We start from the raw sequence: 16351 nt of genomic DNA, 5'->3' as shown, positions 1-16351 counted from the left end.
AGGATGTTGATTTGGGGTTGGTGAGAGAACAAGTTTCAGCATAATTCAACACCAAAAGCAGCACATGATGCCCCCTCTCAGCCCACCACTGGTAGCCTCCAAAACAGGGCATTTTTTAGTTGTTTGACCACAATGCAAGGGCAAAGAGTCCTGCTACAATATGCTGATAGACCAGTACGATTAGCAGTGGAATGAAGTAACTTGGGTCCTTCACTTTTTAAGAAATTACGTGACATGACCATGATATTTTCAGACATAAATGTAGACTCTTGTATATTTGGATACCTCTCTTAAAACTGAGATGGTATTATTTCAATCCATTAACTGTGGGGAGTTACAGTGTGTGTGCTGAGGACTTGCACTACCACTGACACATGCTGTATTTGTAATGCTCAACCATTTGGAATATATATAGAAATAAAATAATTTTGCCCCAAGCACCTGCCTTTGAGTTTTAGTCTCTGGCTTTAGACTTCTAAGAGAAAAAACACTGGTTGGCACACCAAAGGGGTGGACCAGAGCTTGGTCTCAGCATGTAATGCATCAAAACAGAAAAATGCGTGTAAAGGATGGGACTGGGCTCTGCCACTGTAAGAAAGGTGAGAGACATTTTATTCCCAAGCCTTGTACAGGCCTGCTTGGGACAGTGTGGTCCCATAGTTCCGTGCTTCAGCCTGAGCTCAGGTGTCCAGCAGATTTCTGTGTACCTGCAGTGGAGAGTGCTGGCCCCCATCAGAGTGTCCCGTGAGCCTGTGAGTGCTGCAGGGAATTTTCTTCAGGTTTTACTGTTGTAGAGGTTAACCAGCCATCTGCCCAATCCACTTCACCATTGCTAATTATTCAGTTAAAAACCACTTTTCTACTCTCTAAGGTGTTACCAAATTTCTGTGGACACACACTACTGACTCCTCGGAATGACCAAAGACAGACTCTAATGTTGCCAGCAGCCTTGACTTGCGTGGATGGAGGGGTTAAAATCTTTCTTGTGAAGTTAGGAGATCATCATGGTTATGCTCTGACAACACTTGCCCAGCCAAAGTCATTCCAAAAGGCAGCCCATGACGAAAAGCCTGAGCATGTAGCACTGAGCACTGTCACGAAGGAAAATGGATAAAGTTGGATTACAGGGATAAAGCAGCTCAATATTACTCTTGTCTTTGTCATGAGATTAAATTCCTGCTGTTTCTCACCCCATTTGCATCTTTGTGGTGAGAACAAAGCAAAAATCAGCCCCCACTCTGCCCAGTAAGTCTTACAGAGTTTTGTGTGGGAATAGGGGAGTATGTATATCTTTGCTTTGTTTGAAATGCCATCTCATTTATTTCTGAATGTCTTCTTTTTTTATTATATGCTACCTATTCCAACATGAAAAGAATTCATTTCCCTCTTCAGCTCTTCCCCTATTCCCATCACTGTGGTGAAAGGACAACTGGTTGTTCAATCATCTCGCTAATGCCACCAGGCAGACCACACTGTGCTCTGTTTTGGTGGGTCAGAAGGAATTTATTCTTTTCAAAAGTGGTCAACACATGGGCTAGCAGAAGGTCACTCCAGACATTATTCCAATGCATAAAAACATGAGTGCTAGAGATCCCATCAGTCCACACAGACCTGTGCAGCAGTAGCTTTTGACAGTGAACAGAACACAAACCAAGTAAGACCATACATGAGAGAAATGCCTCCATTTTTTGACCTCCTGGAAACTCAGTCATGGCTTATTCCTGAGACCATTTAACCGCCTTAGACTTGGGTGGGCTCCCTGATACACATCTGTGACATCTGGAACAGTTGCTGATATCAGGAAAAAGAAGCAATGTGCAAATGTGCACCCAAGGTCCCAGGGGAAAGAAAGGCTGGCAGCAGTGCATACAGTGATGAGGTGAGGGAGAGGCAAGATCTGTTTTGGGGTGTAATCATACAAACCCTCCAGTGCAGCCCCAGTGCACCCACAGCTTGGGTGGCAGTGAGGGGTGCACAGCTCTGCTGGGAGTGCCTGTCTTGTGTAAAATACTGATGGGATATATGGAGAGCAGAGAACTGGTCACCATGACGACCTCAGAGGCAAAATCAGGGAGCAAAAAAAAATAAACTTAGTAAAGCAGCCCAATTAAAGTGGAGAGCACTGCCACTACAGTCACATGGTACAGTTCTGTGAAGCCTTGTGAGAATCAGGGTGCCCTGAGGGCTGGGGAATTGCCCAGTATCCCTTGTGGGACAGACACAGGTGGAATTTAGCTCCTCACATGATGGCAGACAGCTTTGGTTTTTTTCTCCTCCAGGTGGATCCCCCTTGTCCCTATCCTCAATAGTCTGAAAGACAGGGACTGAGCAAAGAAGTTAAAATTGCAACCAGATGCTCCTCAAAGCAGGGCTGGAGAGAAGAGGCCCCAGGGCCAGTCAATAGCAAAAAATTGCAGAGAAATATTCAGAGACTGTATAAAAACCTCCTGAAAGCTGAGTCAGTCCAAATTACAAATCCTTGTTCCCCATTATAAACAAGAATATCAATATTTCTGCTGCAAATGCAAATTCCTGAATCCAAAGCAGAAGGATAACAAGTTCTTTGCAATGTGCCAAAACACATTTCTCTTACATCATAAATGTATGACTTTCTTCAGCAGAGTGTCAGATGGAAGCAAAAGCTGGACTAAGCCTGGCCCATGTAAAGAGCCAAGTCTTATTAAAATGCATATTGGGTACAATTAAACAATACTGATATTAATGAATATATATGTGGTAGCTGGGATTTTAGACAGACTCTCTCTCCATCTGAGGAGCTTGTCCTAAATTCACTGTGCACATACCTTGAGTGGTTGTGGGAGCCTGGGAGAAATGCACATTGCCTTCCTGCCAAACAGCACTGGGACCGTGCCTCATGCCTTACATGCTAAAACATGAAGGCAGTGGGATCACAAATACCCTGCTACAACCATTACCAACCCTCATTAAAAGCTGAACTGTGAAAATAGAACAGTTTAGTGCAAGAGCATGAGTACGGCTCAGAGATGTTAGCATCGAGGAATGAAAAAGGAGGAGGAAATGCCCTTCATCAGAAGGCTGATAAGCGTATTTTTAGGAAAAGCAGATCAAGGTTGAGATACACATAAAAGTTACATAAACACAGAACTAGCCAAGCTTCCATGTGGATAAGAGGGAATAAATGCACTTTATTAAGTTGTTTCTAAAATTGGAGTAGATGAGATAAGCCTTGAAGGAGGCACTCATCTAAGATTGATGTGGAGTAAGTGCAGAGAGATAGCTGTTGAAAGGACTGCCATAAACCAGTTCTCCAAGTTGTCACTCACTGACACTACCCAGTGTTTTCTAATAAAAATAATCTGTTAAAATCAGACTCTGGAGACAGCTTGTCTTTGGCTGCCAGTGTAATTTCTCACAATTGTTTCACATAGTAAATGCTTTTGGAATAAGCCAGGGATTGTTTGAAGAAGAGAAAACTTTGAGGCAGATTTTTAAGTTACTGTTATTTATACTGTCAAAACATTTTATACTGCTTTAAAACAGAAAAAAAAAAAATGGCTACAAGGAAATTACAACCAGCTGGTTAGCACCATTAAAGTTACTGATAGATAGTCCTGCAGTACCACAGGCTGTGGATAGTCTCCTGCTTGCATGGGATTACATCAGTCCTGGAGACAATGAAAGGGTTATAAACCCACAGGATAAACCAACAACCAGGAACTGCAAAATCTTGTGCAGCCCTGATGGCAACATGCTGCTGAAATCCTTGCTGACACAACTACGGTGAAGTTTACTGCTTAGGGCAATGAAGGCTGCGTGGAGCAGGAGAGGGCAGAGACCATGAGCAGCCTGGCTGACATAGAAGTCATCTTTATCTCTTCCACATTAGTCATGATTTTGACTTTTTCTAAGCCCTCTTCCTGCCTTTCTTAACCTTGAAATGATTGCCAGCAGGGTTCAACTGCAGGAATACTTTCTGTGAATACAACAGTGCAACAACCCTCTTTATTAAAAATTAAAAAGAAATGCTAATATTTTTATAAGGTTAATATAAACCACATCTCAGCTCTCTGGGAACAATTCTGCTGTTTTTCACTAAAGAAAAACACTCATCATCTAGGAAAATACTATGGTCAATTCTAAATGAGGCTTTTAGGTTTTTCCACAAAGTGCAGTATGTTGCCTTGTTGCTGTAGCAGAGGACACTTCCACATAAAAGGAAGCTTTTATGTGCATTTTGCTTAGGGACTTGTTCATTATGAGCCATCCTCAGCAGCAGCAGGATGTACTGGCTAATATAGTTCCAGCTGCTGCTGCAGGACCTGGGAGGTGTGAGGCTGCTTCAGACCAGTGTACACCCTAAAAGCTAAAAGAAGGTAAAGGGCAGCCTGGATACCCTTTGCCTGGGGATTCCCCTTGGAGAGAGGGAGGGGCTGTGTCAGTTGGCCAGCAGGAATTCACTTCTATAAATTTCCAAGTGGTCTGCAGGCTTATGTTCCAATCATTAAGTGGCTCTCTATGGACAGACTGCAGGTTCCCAGGTGTGGATCATACACCTCTAACAGGAGACATCCATGACTCCAACCCACAGCCTCTCCAGGACCTGCTTTCCCAATAATTTCTTTGTCCAAATTTATCATGGATGTATCTTTTGTATGGCCCGCGTGATGTTTTCAATGTGCTTTGTGTGGACAAAAAGGAGCTATATAAATGCAAATTTAATGCATTCATTTATTCTATACTGAAGGCTGTACTGAAGGCCAGGTAAATTACACCCACGGCATCCGCCAGTCAGCTCTTAATGTCATCCACTTCACGAACAATAACTTCCCATAGAATTTGTTAACCATGATTTTCTTTTGTTATCCCTTGCAGACTATTTTTAATCAAATTACACTTCTCCAGGTGTTTTCCATCTGGCTGGACCCGCTAGCTGCTGAATTCAAGGACCCTGATTCATTACTACCTGCGTCATTTGCCTAACCTTGCCACGAGACCACAGTGGCAGCATAACAAGGTCCGTCCATCTAGCACAGCCCCTGTTCCTCACAGCTCATTGCTGAAATCCCCAGGAGCTGAATCCTTGCCCTGAAACTTTAACAATCTGCAACAAGAGCAAGTCCTTCATCACTCTCTCTGGTTTTACCCAGAGTCCCCTCATTATTTCTTTTATTCCCCCGAAAGTGTAAGGCTGTCCCCAGCATTGCTCTCATTATCCCTCTGTGAACTCTGGAAAAAGAACGTATTTACATTTCCTGACGTGCTTAGTATTCCTGTCATTGCTGTCTTCCTGAGCCTGCCCTGACCTTTGCAATGACATTTTCAACAACTCTATTCCCAACACTTTTTGCTGCTATTTCCTGTGCTATTTTGGCTTCATTCTTTCCTGCTCTATTTTTGTTATTATTTTCTTCTTTGTTCATTTATGCTTTCCTGTATAGATCCCTGGCCATAGTGATGGCCTGGTGGCCCTTTCAGACACCAGCTGCTCCCTGCCACAAGCCTCACTGTGGTCTGTAATGCTGCTGGGTACTGAGTACAGGGAAATTAGGGTTTGCTATGAGTGAGGCTCAGGACATGGAAGGAGGTTTGATTTGTGTAGCCTGGGAGAGCTCAGCTATTCCACTGCTGGGATGTATGTGCCATGGCCTCATGCAGGGACAGGATGTCAAGAGAAAGAGTAAGCTTTCAACCGCTGGCACCACTAACACTGCTGTTTTGGCCTCAGGCTAAACCCAGCTTTGAGATTTAAAGCTGTGTGCGCCTGTGTCCCCTCAGCTTGTCACTCCTCTGTGCTTCTGTGTCCCAGGACCTGCAGCGGTGCACACCCTTCAGACCCCCAGGGAACCTATGAGGGGAGCCTATGAGATGCAGGAATACAGTTTCCTTTAGGCTGTTTGGGAAAAATCATCTGCACTGGTTGTGAACCTCTGGTTTTATTTTGAGGCTCAAACTCTCAAATCTTGTCAAGTCCTTTTTGGATTTATCTCTTGAGTCAGAATGTGGTGGAGTCAGACCTTCAATTGCCATAAGGAAGTAAAGTTTCAGTGAGGGCAGTGGATTTGCAGTGATTGACATTGGCATAGCTGACAGTGCAAAAGAAGGAAGTTTATTGTATTCCTGAGAATGAAGGATACATCCTCTGGAAAGCAGATAGAAAATCTACCAGTTACTTCCTAGGACATCCTTATCACCACAGTTTTTCAGTCATCCCTCCTCCTTTACCAGTGTAACAGAACTGATGTGGTTCAGGATGGCACCTATTCATTATTTTCATTTTCTGTTTTTTCCCCTGTCTTTCTATTTCCCTAGCAGGCATTGTTTAACCAGCAGTGCTGCTGAAGAAAAGTGGTACTCTGGATTTGTTCCCTTAGCAAGTGAGTTCGTCACAGCTCAGAAAGAACAAATGCTACTCTTGCACAGGTCACTCCAAATCCCTGAAAGAGACACCCTTAATCTCTGGAGCACCATGGGGGAGCAGCCCAAGAAAGACAGATGCAGAACAATGCAGTTAACAGCCTCACTACAGCAAGGGGGACCCCAGCTAAGTACCCTGGCTAAAGCAGCATGAGGGCTACAGTGAGGAAGAGTGAGGAGAGCAGCAACAATATAATTTCACCTAGGCAAACTGAACAGCAAGGGCTGTTCCATTGCTAAAAGCTAATGTTATGGTGACACAGCTAAAGGGACAAGCCATTTCTCCCGTGGAACCAAACAAATTGCTTTTGGCTTCTGATGATTTTTGTAGCCTCACAACTTGTTCTCTGTTTTCAGGAATAGACGGAGTGCAGCAATGCTAGCAGCAGTTCATACATCTGACTGCTGCTATGGAGGGAAAGGGGTTGAAGGACACAGGGAATTTGCTAAACAGTTCCTTGGAAAAGACATGTGGAAAACAGAGCAAATAAATCCAACAGAGAGAATGCATCCACCTAAGAGTATGGTGCCATCCTGCCCAGGCACTTTGTCTTTAATTATGTGTCTGCTTTTTTTCTTCAGTGGGAATGCAAATCTCCCTCTGGAGATTCCTTAGTGAGGGAGGTTTTTGCTGGCCACGTCCACACATGGCTGCCACACAGAGATCAGACACTTCACATCAGTGTGGTTTGGTAAGACTCCTTCAGCTTTCCACACCAGCTCCAGTCTGGCATCACCATTCCCTCCAAAGCCTCCCTTCTCCAGAACTCCCTGGGGAGAAAACATTGAGAAAGTGCCTGTTGACATCTGCTCAAGCAGAGAGGGATGCTTGAGAATGACCAGCAAACAGCCTTGGAACATACTTTGCCCAGGGTGGACTGGCCAAACAGAGGGTGCTGACAAAGCAAGGAGCAGCTGACAGAGTCAAGTTGTACATGTCAGTACAGGTCTTGTAACACAAAAGAGTGAATCTTAATTTTTTCATCTAGATTAGTGCAAGAAAGCAGAAGGAAGCCAACTTCTGTCCTAGAAGCTGCCTCACCAAAAGAAAATACAGTAAAAATTGTTTAAATTCTAGCTGGACCTTAGAAAATAATTGCAATTGTTACTGCTTACCAATCTTGCTAGAGATTTGTTGTACCCTTTAACAAAATATTAATTAAGATATCTGTTTTTTCTTTGCAAGTGGAGAATAAACTCACCAAGTAGAAAATCTTTTACTTGTTTCTGGCTCATTCTGTTAAGTTTGAGTGCAGGCCTTGTTGTTGCCAGTTGAATTCTGGCAGATGGGTTAAACTTGGAAAGTGAGGTTTCCAGGACTGAGCAGCAGTTGAAGTAGGAGTGTGAATACTGAGATCAGGAATCAGGCAGTAAATCTTTTGTAAGCTGTCACCCTTAAAGATTGCTTATTTTTTTATGGAGCAGTGAGAGAAGCTGCAAATGTGCTGCTGTTTCCTGGAGACCACACACAGAGCACGTCCTCTGCCCAACTGGCCAAATCCAAGCAGAAGGTGCTATAGGCTTGTTAAAGCTTGGTTAGATGAATTAGCAGGCTTTATGGAGCTGTTTTTTCAGCTGCCCTTTCCAGCTGCCTGTTAATCAGCTACAAGAGAGCCCAGCAGCACAACTACGGAAAGCAGACCTACTTGCTGGGTGTGCTCAGCAATGCATTGATCTACTGTGGTAAGAACATGAGAACCAGGACATGCACTGCCATCCCAAGAAAGACTGCTGAGAGAGCACCAAGCGTCCTAAAATAGATACAGGAAATATTTGCTAATTCTGGGTCATTTAGATAATGTGTGAGTACCACACCTCTGTGGACAAGTGAAAGTATCAGCAGTGAAGTGTAGCAATTTGCAGAGTTGCTCCAATATACCTGTGGGTAAAAGCTGCTGCATCTACTGTGTATTTGTGTCAATACCTCAACAAAACCTTCCCAGGGGCTGTGACAAGTGTGGCAGTCGAGCAGTGCCGGTGCTGCAATGCTCTCAGATTTCCTGTCCTGTCCTGTTCTGTCCATAACTATGTTTCTTTCCAACCCTGGTTTATGCTTGTCATGAAAATGAAGCAAAAGAACAAGCAGCAGGAATTAGCACTTCCCAATTCTGCAGTCTGGAACAAGAGGGGACAGAAGATAATTTGGTGGGCCAGGCACTTGTTTTCTTAAGGCATTCTGCTTTTCTCAGAGGAAGCTATAAATGTGCTGCCTCAAATCCAGATATTAGTGTGGAGAGGGATGTTTGTAGTATTTACTCTACAAAGAGCCTCTTTGCTTGGGCTGCCAGGAAAGACTGTCTATTGCCTTTCCCTGGACAAGGGGCTGAAATGCCCATGGTTCAAGAAAGGGCAGATAACAGGCAAGGAATCTGGTCTGGGCTGCCTCCAGTAGCCTGATGTATATATAGAGTACAGACAACAAATGTTTGCAGTGCTCAAAGTAAAATTTCCAGGCACTGCTCACTTCCCATGTATCCCTCCTTGGTAGTCTTTATCTCTGGCATTAGGAGATGTTCAAACTGTGCTGGGAGTTAGCAGCAACTTCAGCTCCCAGAATCTGGTCCTTGAATAGCCATGAATTGTGGATGGACTTAGAGCTTTTGAGCTTGACAGTGATCAGAGGGTATATTCTGGCAAGCTATTGTAAGCAACTATCCTGGCCTCCACAGTGGATGTTCCATCCATTGCTTCTGCAAGGAGCCTATTGTAGATAGTAGCTGGTCTGAATTACTGGAACTAAGACATCAGAAGAAACACTGTCTTAATCTGAATAGGCTCAATCTAATTAGTCTAATCTAATAAATTAATTTAAGCAGATAATTAAAAGAAGTAATAAGAAAGCAATAGGAACAGTATATCTAAATCAGGTTTGTGGTTCTGAAATGCTTTTCAAACTCTGAGTCATGCCCACTGTGGAGATACTACAGATATTCTAGTTAGCAAGGGAACTCTGTCTGACAGCTTGTCAGGGGGCAGCTACTGAGAAGTCTTTCTTTATTCACCCAGCTGAGACCCGCCTGCCTCTCTCCTCGGTTCTGCTCAAGCTCACACACATCTTCCTGCCCCAGCTGGGAATCGCTCTTCTCCAGGGTATCTGCATCTCCATGGAATCACGTTGTGGCATGCTGTCACCTCTGCATGCCCTCCCTTCCTGACATGAGCTGAGGCTTGAATGCTCCTCAGCATGTGGGCCTCTCAAGGGAAGGGACCTGCATGCAGGGATGCTGAAGTGAAGGAGAGGGAGGAAACACTTTCTTGCACCAGTGTCATTTCAACTTTGAAAACTTCTTCTGAGTCTTAGTCTCTGGGGAATGGAGCCAATTAAACAGCAATCTGGAAAGCCTAGCAAGCATCTCCTTTCAATGGAAGTCCTTCTCTGAGTGACATGAGCTGAGTGGGGGAAGACTAAACAGACAGGAGAAGCAGCAAGTTGTTTCTAACTGAATAACTTCAGCTCTTCATGTTTTGGTGCACTGTCATTGAAATGCAATCAATTTTTCAGAAGCAAATACACTGAAACTACAGAAGACTTTGATTTCTACTTTTGCAATCAAATTTGGCAACACCTCTGAACATATTTTTCCCTGATTACCTAAAGGACACTGTAGCAGAATTCAGAAATATAGTCAGTCTGTATCTTTTTGCTTGGAAAAGATGGGCAGTCACTTGGTTGACAGTCTCAGTGGGATATTCCTTAGGAGTACATCGCTTCAATCAACTAACATTCACCCAAGCACTTTCAAACACAGAAAAGGCCCTGCTGATGAAAATAACTGCTTCTTGCTTGTGTTGCTGCATAAAAAACATTCCTGCAGAGCTGCCTGGGAAGCTAGAAAGGATACTAGAGACTGCTACTGTGATATACAGGTTACCCAGTACAGATCCTTTTATTTCACCTACTGAGCTCTGCACTGAGTCAAGTGTCTGGAACTTTGTAGCTGCCACTATTCATACTCATACCAGTGGAGGGCTAGAGCCTGTTTGCCAAGTTTTGATTTCCAGACCAGTAGAGGCTTAGAATCAATGTCTTCTCTGGTCCCTGTGGTGGTTAACCTGAATGTGTCTGGAGACCTTGTCAGCTGTAGGCTTTGTTATGTGCTTTATCTCAAATTCCTTCACTACCACCTCATGTTCTTGCCCTCTCTCCCTATCCCTGTGATGAGAGCAGTCATATTTGTCTGATTGTCCAGCCAGTACCTTTGACTTTCTCAATTGCCAACATCCCTTGTCTGACTCCCCAGCCTCTTCAAACTTGCACACTAATTGCGGTCATGCAATAGCAGTTCAGTGCTTCTCTGGGAGATGAGTGATGCACGTGGGCTTACCTCTGCTGATGTATCCTGGTGGTTTGCCCTCTTGCCACATCACCTCTTGCTCATTATGGACATTGTACCACCTGTCATAAATTGTTTTTTCAACTCTACACCCTTTGGAGGTAGCTCTGCTGCCAAACAGGTACATTGGTGATCCAGCCTCGGGGTAAAGCAAAGCTTATTTAATGAGAATAACATCTCACAGCACACTGTTTATTCATGGTGCCTTTTTCATAGTTTCCCTTAATGAAGGAGCTGATATCTCATTGATAACCATTTGCTGAAGAACTCACACTGAAGCTTCACCCTCACATTGGCAAACCTAAAAACAAAAGTCATTCAAAAATCCTTACAGTCAGCCCATTTCTGAATCAGGGGCTTTATTCTGAATTCAGTTCAAATTCCTCATGGTGCCAATACAATGAAAGACTCTTGGCTTATTAACATGAAAAGAATCCTCCCTACTTTGGTGTATCTTATTACCCTGGGAAGGGAAATCACCAGTCTGCTCCATTATGTTTGATGGCTGATATTAAATTCGTCAGACCAAGTGTAAACTCAGACACATTTAGCAATACGCAGATATTAAAGAAGGGCTGACACTGTGAAATCTCTTATTCATATTTGATTTGCTGAGTAGGATGAGGAAAATCACTTTCTCTCCAGTATTTTCCTGTGCCCTGCTCTGGCTGAATCAAATTACTTGAGGCATGGCCCTAGTGCCAGCAGCTATCAGAAACATGAGGTCAGCCACATCAGCTCTCTCCGAATTTAGAGAGGCTGGCAGGTTTATAGTATTATTGATACTCAAAAGACTTGATTGCTGTTTTATTTGAAAGAGAACTTAAAATACATAAAACATTGGCATACACCCACAGGGATAGCAGCACAGTCTTCTTTTTTCAGAAATGTGTCTCTGTTTCAAGAGTCCCTACATGCTGAAGGGAGGGCTTCATTTACCAGGCTAGGTTTGAGGTCTACAATTCTCTTCAAGGAATTTTGTTTCTTCCCCTCTTTATCCTCTGCACACCTGGAGTTTCTGCCTCTCTCTTCATGCATCCCATTGCAAGAAACAGTTTCCTAATACATCTTCACCCACAGCATTCTTGGGAATACAACCATTTACTGAGCCCAGTGGGGGCCGTGTGGTCCAAGTGGAACAAAGCATTCCTCCCCACCCAACCCACCACAGACAGAGCTGTGGCATGGCCAGCTGCAGTGATTGAGAAGTCACTGCTCTATCTGGACAGGCAGTACAAAGTCACAAATCCAAGGGTGAAAGCTCTTTCTGAGAATAAAACTCACCTCACCTCCAGATGAGTTTTTGTCTTGTTTTCACAATGAATGTTGAGGACAGTGGGTTTAAATGGGTGTTTGAAGGCCATATTGGGTGGACAATGGCACATGGTGTGCTGCTTTCCAGCCTCTGTAGCTGCAGGCTAATCAGGCCAGTTCACACCCATCTACCCAGCAGGACTGCAGCCAAGAGAGAAGCAAGTCTGCTGACATACAGAACATAATTGGAGACCCTCAGCCTAGCTGCTGGCTCATTAATCAAGACAGATTCACAATGTACCTGACTCCTTCTCCCTGCTCCTAGTCTATAATTAGCAACTCATGCTTAGGTAGCAGCCCCAGCAAATTGCTTCCTGTCTTTGGTGACAGTAACTCGTATCTGAGAGAAGGATATGACAAAGGGAAAAGGGATAAATGGCTACAATAAGGCAGAAACCATTAGCACTAAGCAACAATAACACTTTGCATTTTAGTACTAGCTTTGTCTTCATTTGTATGAGTCTCTGGTGCCTTGTTGGAATTATGGACAGATGTTAGCAGTAGGAATGCAGGTTTCTTTTACACAATAGCACCAACTTTGAGGTTTAACCCTTTGGAAAAAGCCTGAAAACTGCTGGCCCTGGACCGGGGTGCTAGGCTGCACAGACCAGCTCAAGGCTCTCAGGCAGCGGTCCCATCCTCACCATCTGAAACTGGTGAGTTTTAGTGCTTGACTGTCCTTGCTCTGTGATCCAACAAAATCACACCACCTGCACCCTTGGGGACATATTTCTCTAGATCATCTTCTTTCACTGATCCTGCAGTGAGACATCCTGGCACAAACAGAATCATGTTCTGCCTCAGGGGTGCATTGCCCCTCTGAGGTCCAACCATAGCACCTGCAGCCCTTACGGTGGAGGTGGGACTGAGACTCTGCTTTTGGTGTGTGATCCTGCTGCTACTCATCCTGACCAGGTTCCATCATCCTGAACCTAAGATGTGGCCCACACATGGAGCTTTGTGGCTCTTCTAGTTAGTGACTGCCCAAGGAATATCTTCCTGCTCTTGGGCAATTTGAAATGAGTTGACGCTGTACTGTGGTGAAATGGAGATGTTCACAGGTGTGAGAACGCCACTCATTATAATTCATGGGAATTGTCATTAAATCAACACATCCTCAGGTTCTGCAAATCCCTGAATCTGTTGCTGCAAAAGAAAAAGTCAAATCTGTCTAGGCTTTTTGATTGCAAATGAGTATATTGAAAGTGTGCTTCCTTCTCTGAGAAATCAAAGCCTGTTTGATTGAAGCTCATTTTCACACAATCAGCTGGTGCAGCTCACACTTTAGACATTTTCAAATTCTTTTCAGTTTCCTAGAAAAATACATAAATCTCCAAGAAAAGTATTTTTCTTCAAAGTCATCTGTCCAGGCTTTTAGTCTCTTACCTTTTTTGCTGCCAAACTTAGATTAGCAAGATGAAAAAATTGTATATTTCCTCAGATGACAATAATGGAATGACCTTTCTCCTATTTCTTCTGAATATAAACGCAATAATAAAAAAAGTGATTTGATGTCAAAGAATTAGATTCATGTCCTAAAATACTGTAGATTTTTTTTGTAAGAATAATGCCTAAATGATGCTTCTCATTTTTCTTATTGCCTTCCAGATATTTCATTTCATAGCAAGAATTCTGAAAGCCTGTCCTTTCTTTTGGCAGCTGAAAAAACTTGTTTTTTATGACTTGTCTCTCTGATGTTTTGCTCTGCAGTCTCTTTAGCCAGAAGGGTGATTTTGTCTTGCCATGAAATATTACTTGATGCTCACCTTTCATTCCTAGTTAGAATCTTGTTTGTAATTATTTCAAAAGCTCAAAACTAATTTAAAATGTAGGGAACACTGGAAAGCATAAAGGAGAAATTCAGCCCTTAGAAAAGGGAAAGAAAGCAAAAAGAAGGGATGTGACAGAAATATAGTTCTGGTGTCTTTTAAGATGAGGTTGGTACTAAATACATAAAAAGTGTAACAATTGATCCAAAATGTCAGAATAATTTTACCTAGAAGCTTTATGCCTGACAGGAATTTGAGGGAGGGAGGGAGGGAGGGAGGGAGGGAGGGAGGGAGGGAGGGAGGGAGGGAGGGAGGGAGGGAGGGAGGGAGGGAGGGAGGGAGGGAGGGAGGGAGGGAGGGAGGGAGGGAGGGAGGGAGGGAGGGAGGGAGGGAGGGAGGGAGGGAGGGAGGGAAAAGCATTTTCATTATGAAAATGATGGAGTACAAAATGTTTCACTAAGAGTTCCCATAAACTCTAGGAGAGCAGAAGCCAAAAGAGAAGCTACACAAGAGAGACCTGTCACATTACTGCCTTGTGACAAAATGTGTGGCATGGAAAGAGAAAGAGAGAAACTAAAGGGTAGAATTAGAGACATTAACATCTGGCCAGAGTTTTCTGTTGGTTCAGGTTAAAATACCCCACAAATGCACATCCTTCAGAGATGAAGAGTGAAATTATGCAAGTTTCTCCTCAAAACCACATTTACTGCCATTTAGCTCTTTTTATAGGAACCTATTTAATCTATGTACATTTTAATTAAATTTATCTTTTGACTATACAGATCTATAATAATTTATTTCAGCTGATTGGACCAGCAGGCTGAGGCACTGTCCCAGTGGTTGGAGGTCTTCTTACACTTCTGAATGTATATAGCTTCAAAGGTGAGCTTCCAGCTCTGAAGATCTACCTCTTTTATGAGCAGAGTCTCTGTGCCATGTTTTGCTCTGTACAACAACCCAGTGCTCCCTGTTTCCCTGGCAATTGTGCAGCAGTGAGGCTGGCATTCACAGCTAAGCACACGTTTAAATGCTTGATGGATTTAGGGCTTATTTCGTCTACTCTCAATTGGGCCTTTCTGCTGTCTACTGCTCAAAGTAATGCACAATCACTCAATTCAGTCGAAAATAACCTGAGCAGACATCAGAAAGGGCATAGTGCTAAAGAGCAACCTCTGAAAAGCCCATCTGCAGTGATCTGGTGATATGGACTGGATTTTCCATACAGTGGTAAATAACCAATATTTATTGATTTAATAAAATCAGTAAGTTTAATTACATTGCTGATACCACATCTATTTTTATGCTAGATCATGCTGAAAACAACTTCAATTATTAACAGCTGTAAAAATCCAAAGAGGTGGCAGGCACACAGCAGTGCTGGTTTCTCTCATCACATTATTCTTGTGGTCTTTTCCACAAATGCCTGGGTGTCTCTTAGGTATTACTTTTTAATCATCTACCCTCATTACATGTAGTGTTTGCTCCTTTTTCATTTTCTAGCACAAGGCCAGAAAGAAGGCAATTAAAATTCAATAATGGTGCAGTGCTTAGACACTCATTAAGTAGTCATTAGGTAGTCTGGAGACTCATTGTCTTTACAAGGGTTTGCTCTCCATGAATCTCCTCTCTGCAGTATTACTTCAAAACAGCAAGCACGACATGAATGTGAATCCAGGGGGTCTCCGAGTCTCCTGGCCCACCTGGGATGCAGCAAACCCCGGGGGCTCCTCCAGTAGCACCAGGGAGATGCTCAGGCCTGGGGCTGCTCTGGCTGTCTCCAGTCCCACTGTGCTATCTTGAAGTGATTCCTGCCATCCTCAGGCAATAGAAGGATCATTTAAACAGCCTTGCTTATGCTTGTTGGAATACCACCCCCTTCCAGAAATACAGTCCCCAGTTGCCAAGACAGTTTGTAGAAGGGCACACATGAGTAACTGGAAAAATTAGGCCTCCAGGGAGTCAGGAGCATTCGCTGCCAGCCTCAGGAGCCAAGCTCCTGACAAAAGAGCATTCAAAACAAGCAGGTTTCATTTTGAGGTGGGGAAAAAACACAACTCACTGGCAGAGACAGGATGGCAAAAGTATGCCACTGATTGTCAGGTGCCTAAAGGCATCAAGAAAATAATGCTCACACTCAAAAACTGTCATAAAACAAGAGAAGCAGACTCTCTTCATTTAAAGGATTGCCTCTGGACATTAAACAACAGCATCTGTTCTACACACGCTGAGCACCTTGAGTTTGCTTTGCTTTCAGTCCTTGAGGATTTGGAGAGGAAAGAGGACAAGAGAAGACAACTGAGACAGTTTAAGCTAGGAAGATTCCATGACAGTTCTATGGAGCATTTCCCAGAACTCACTGAAAGCAGAGGGAGAAAACTCCAATGAATTACTTAAGACTGCTCTCACACTGCTGACCCTTTATAGATGCAGATCAATAGAGCAGCCTCTGCCAGAAAGAGAGTTCCACATGAAAAAAACTGAAATAGAACTCATATTAGAGATGCTGAGAGGAAATAACACAGCCCAAGGGAATATCTG

Source organism: Poecile atricapillus, chromosome 2 (genome assembly GCF_030490865.1).
Source record: "Poecile atricapillus isolate bPoeAtr1 chromosome 2, bPoeAtr1.hap1, whole genome shotgun sequence".
NCBI lineage: Eukaryota > Metazoa > Chordata > Aves > Passeriformes > Paridae > Poecile > Poecile atricapillus.
This window is presented reverse-complemented; position numbering follows the sequence as displayed.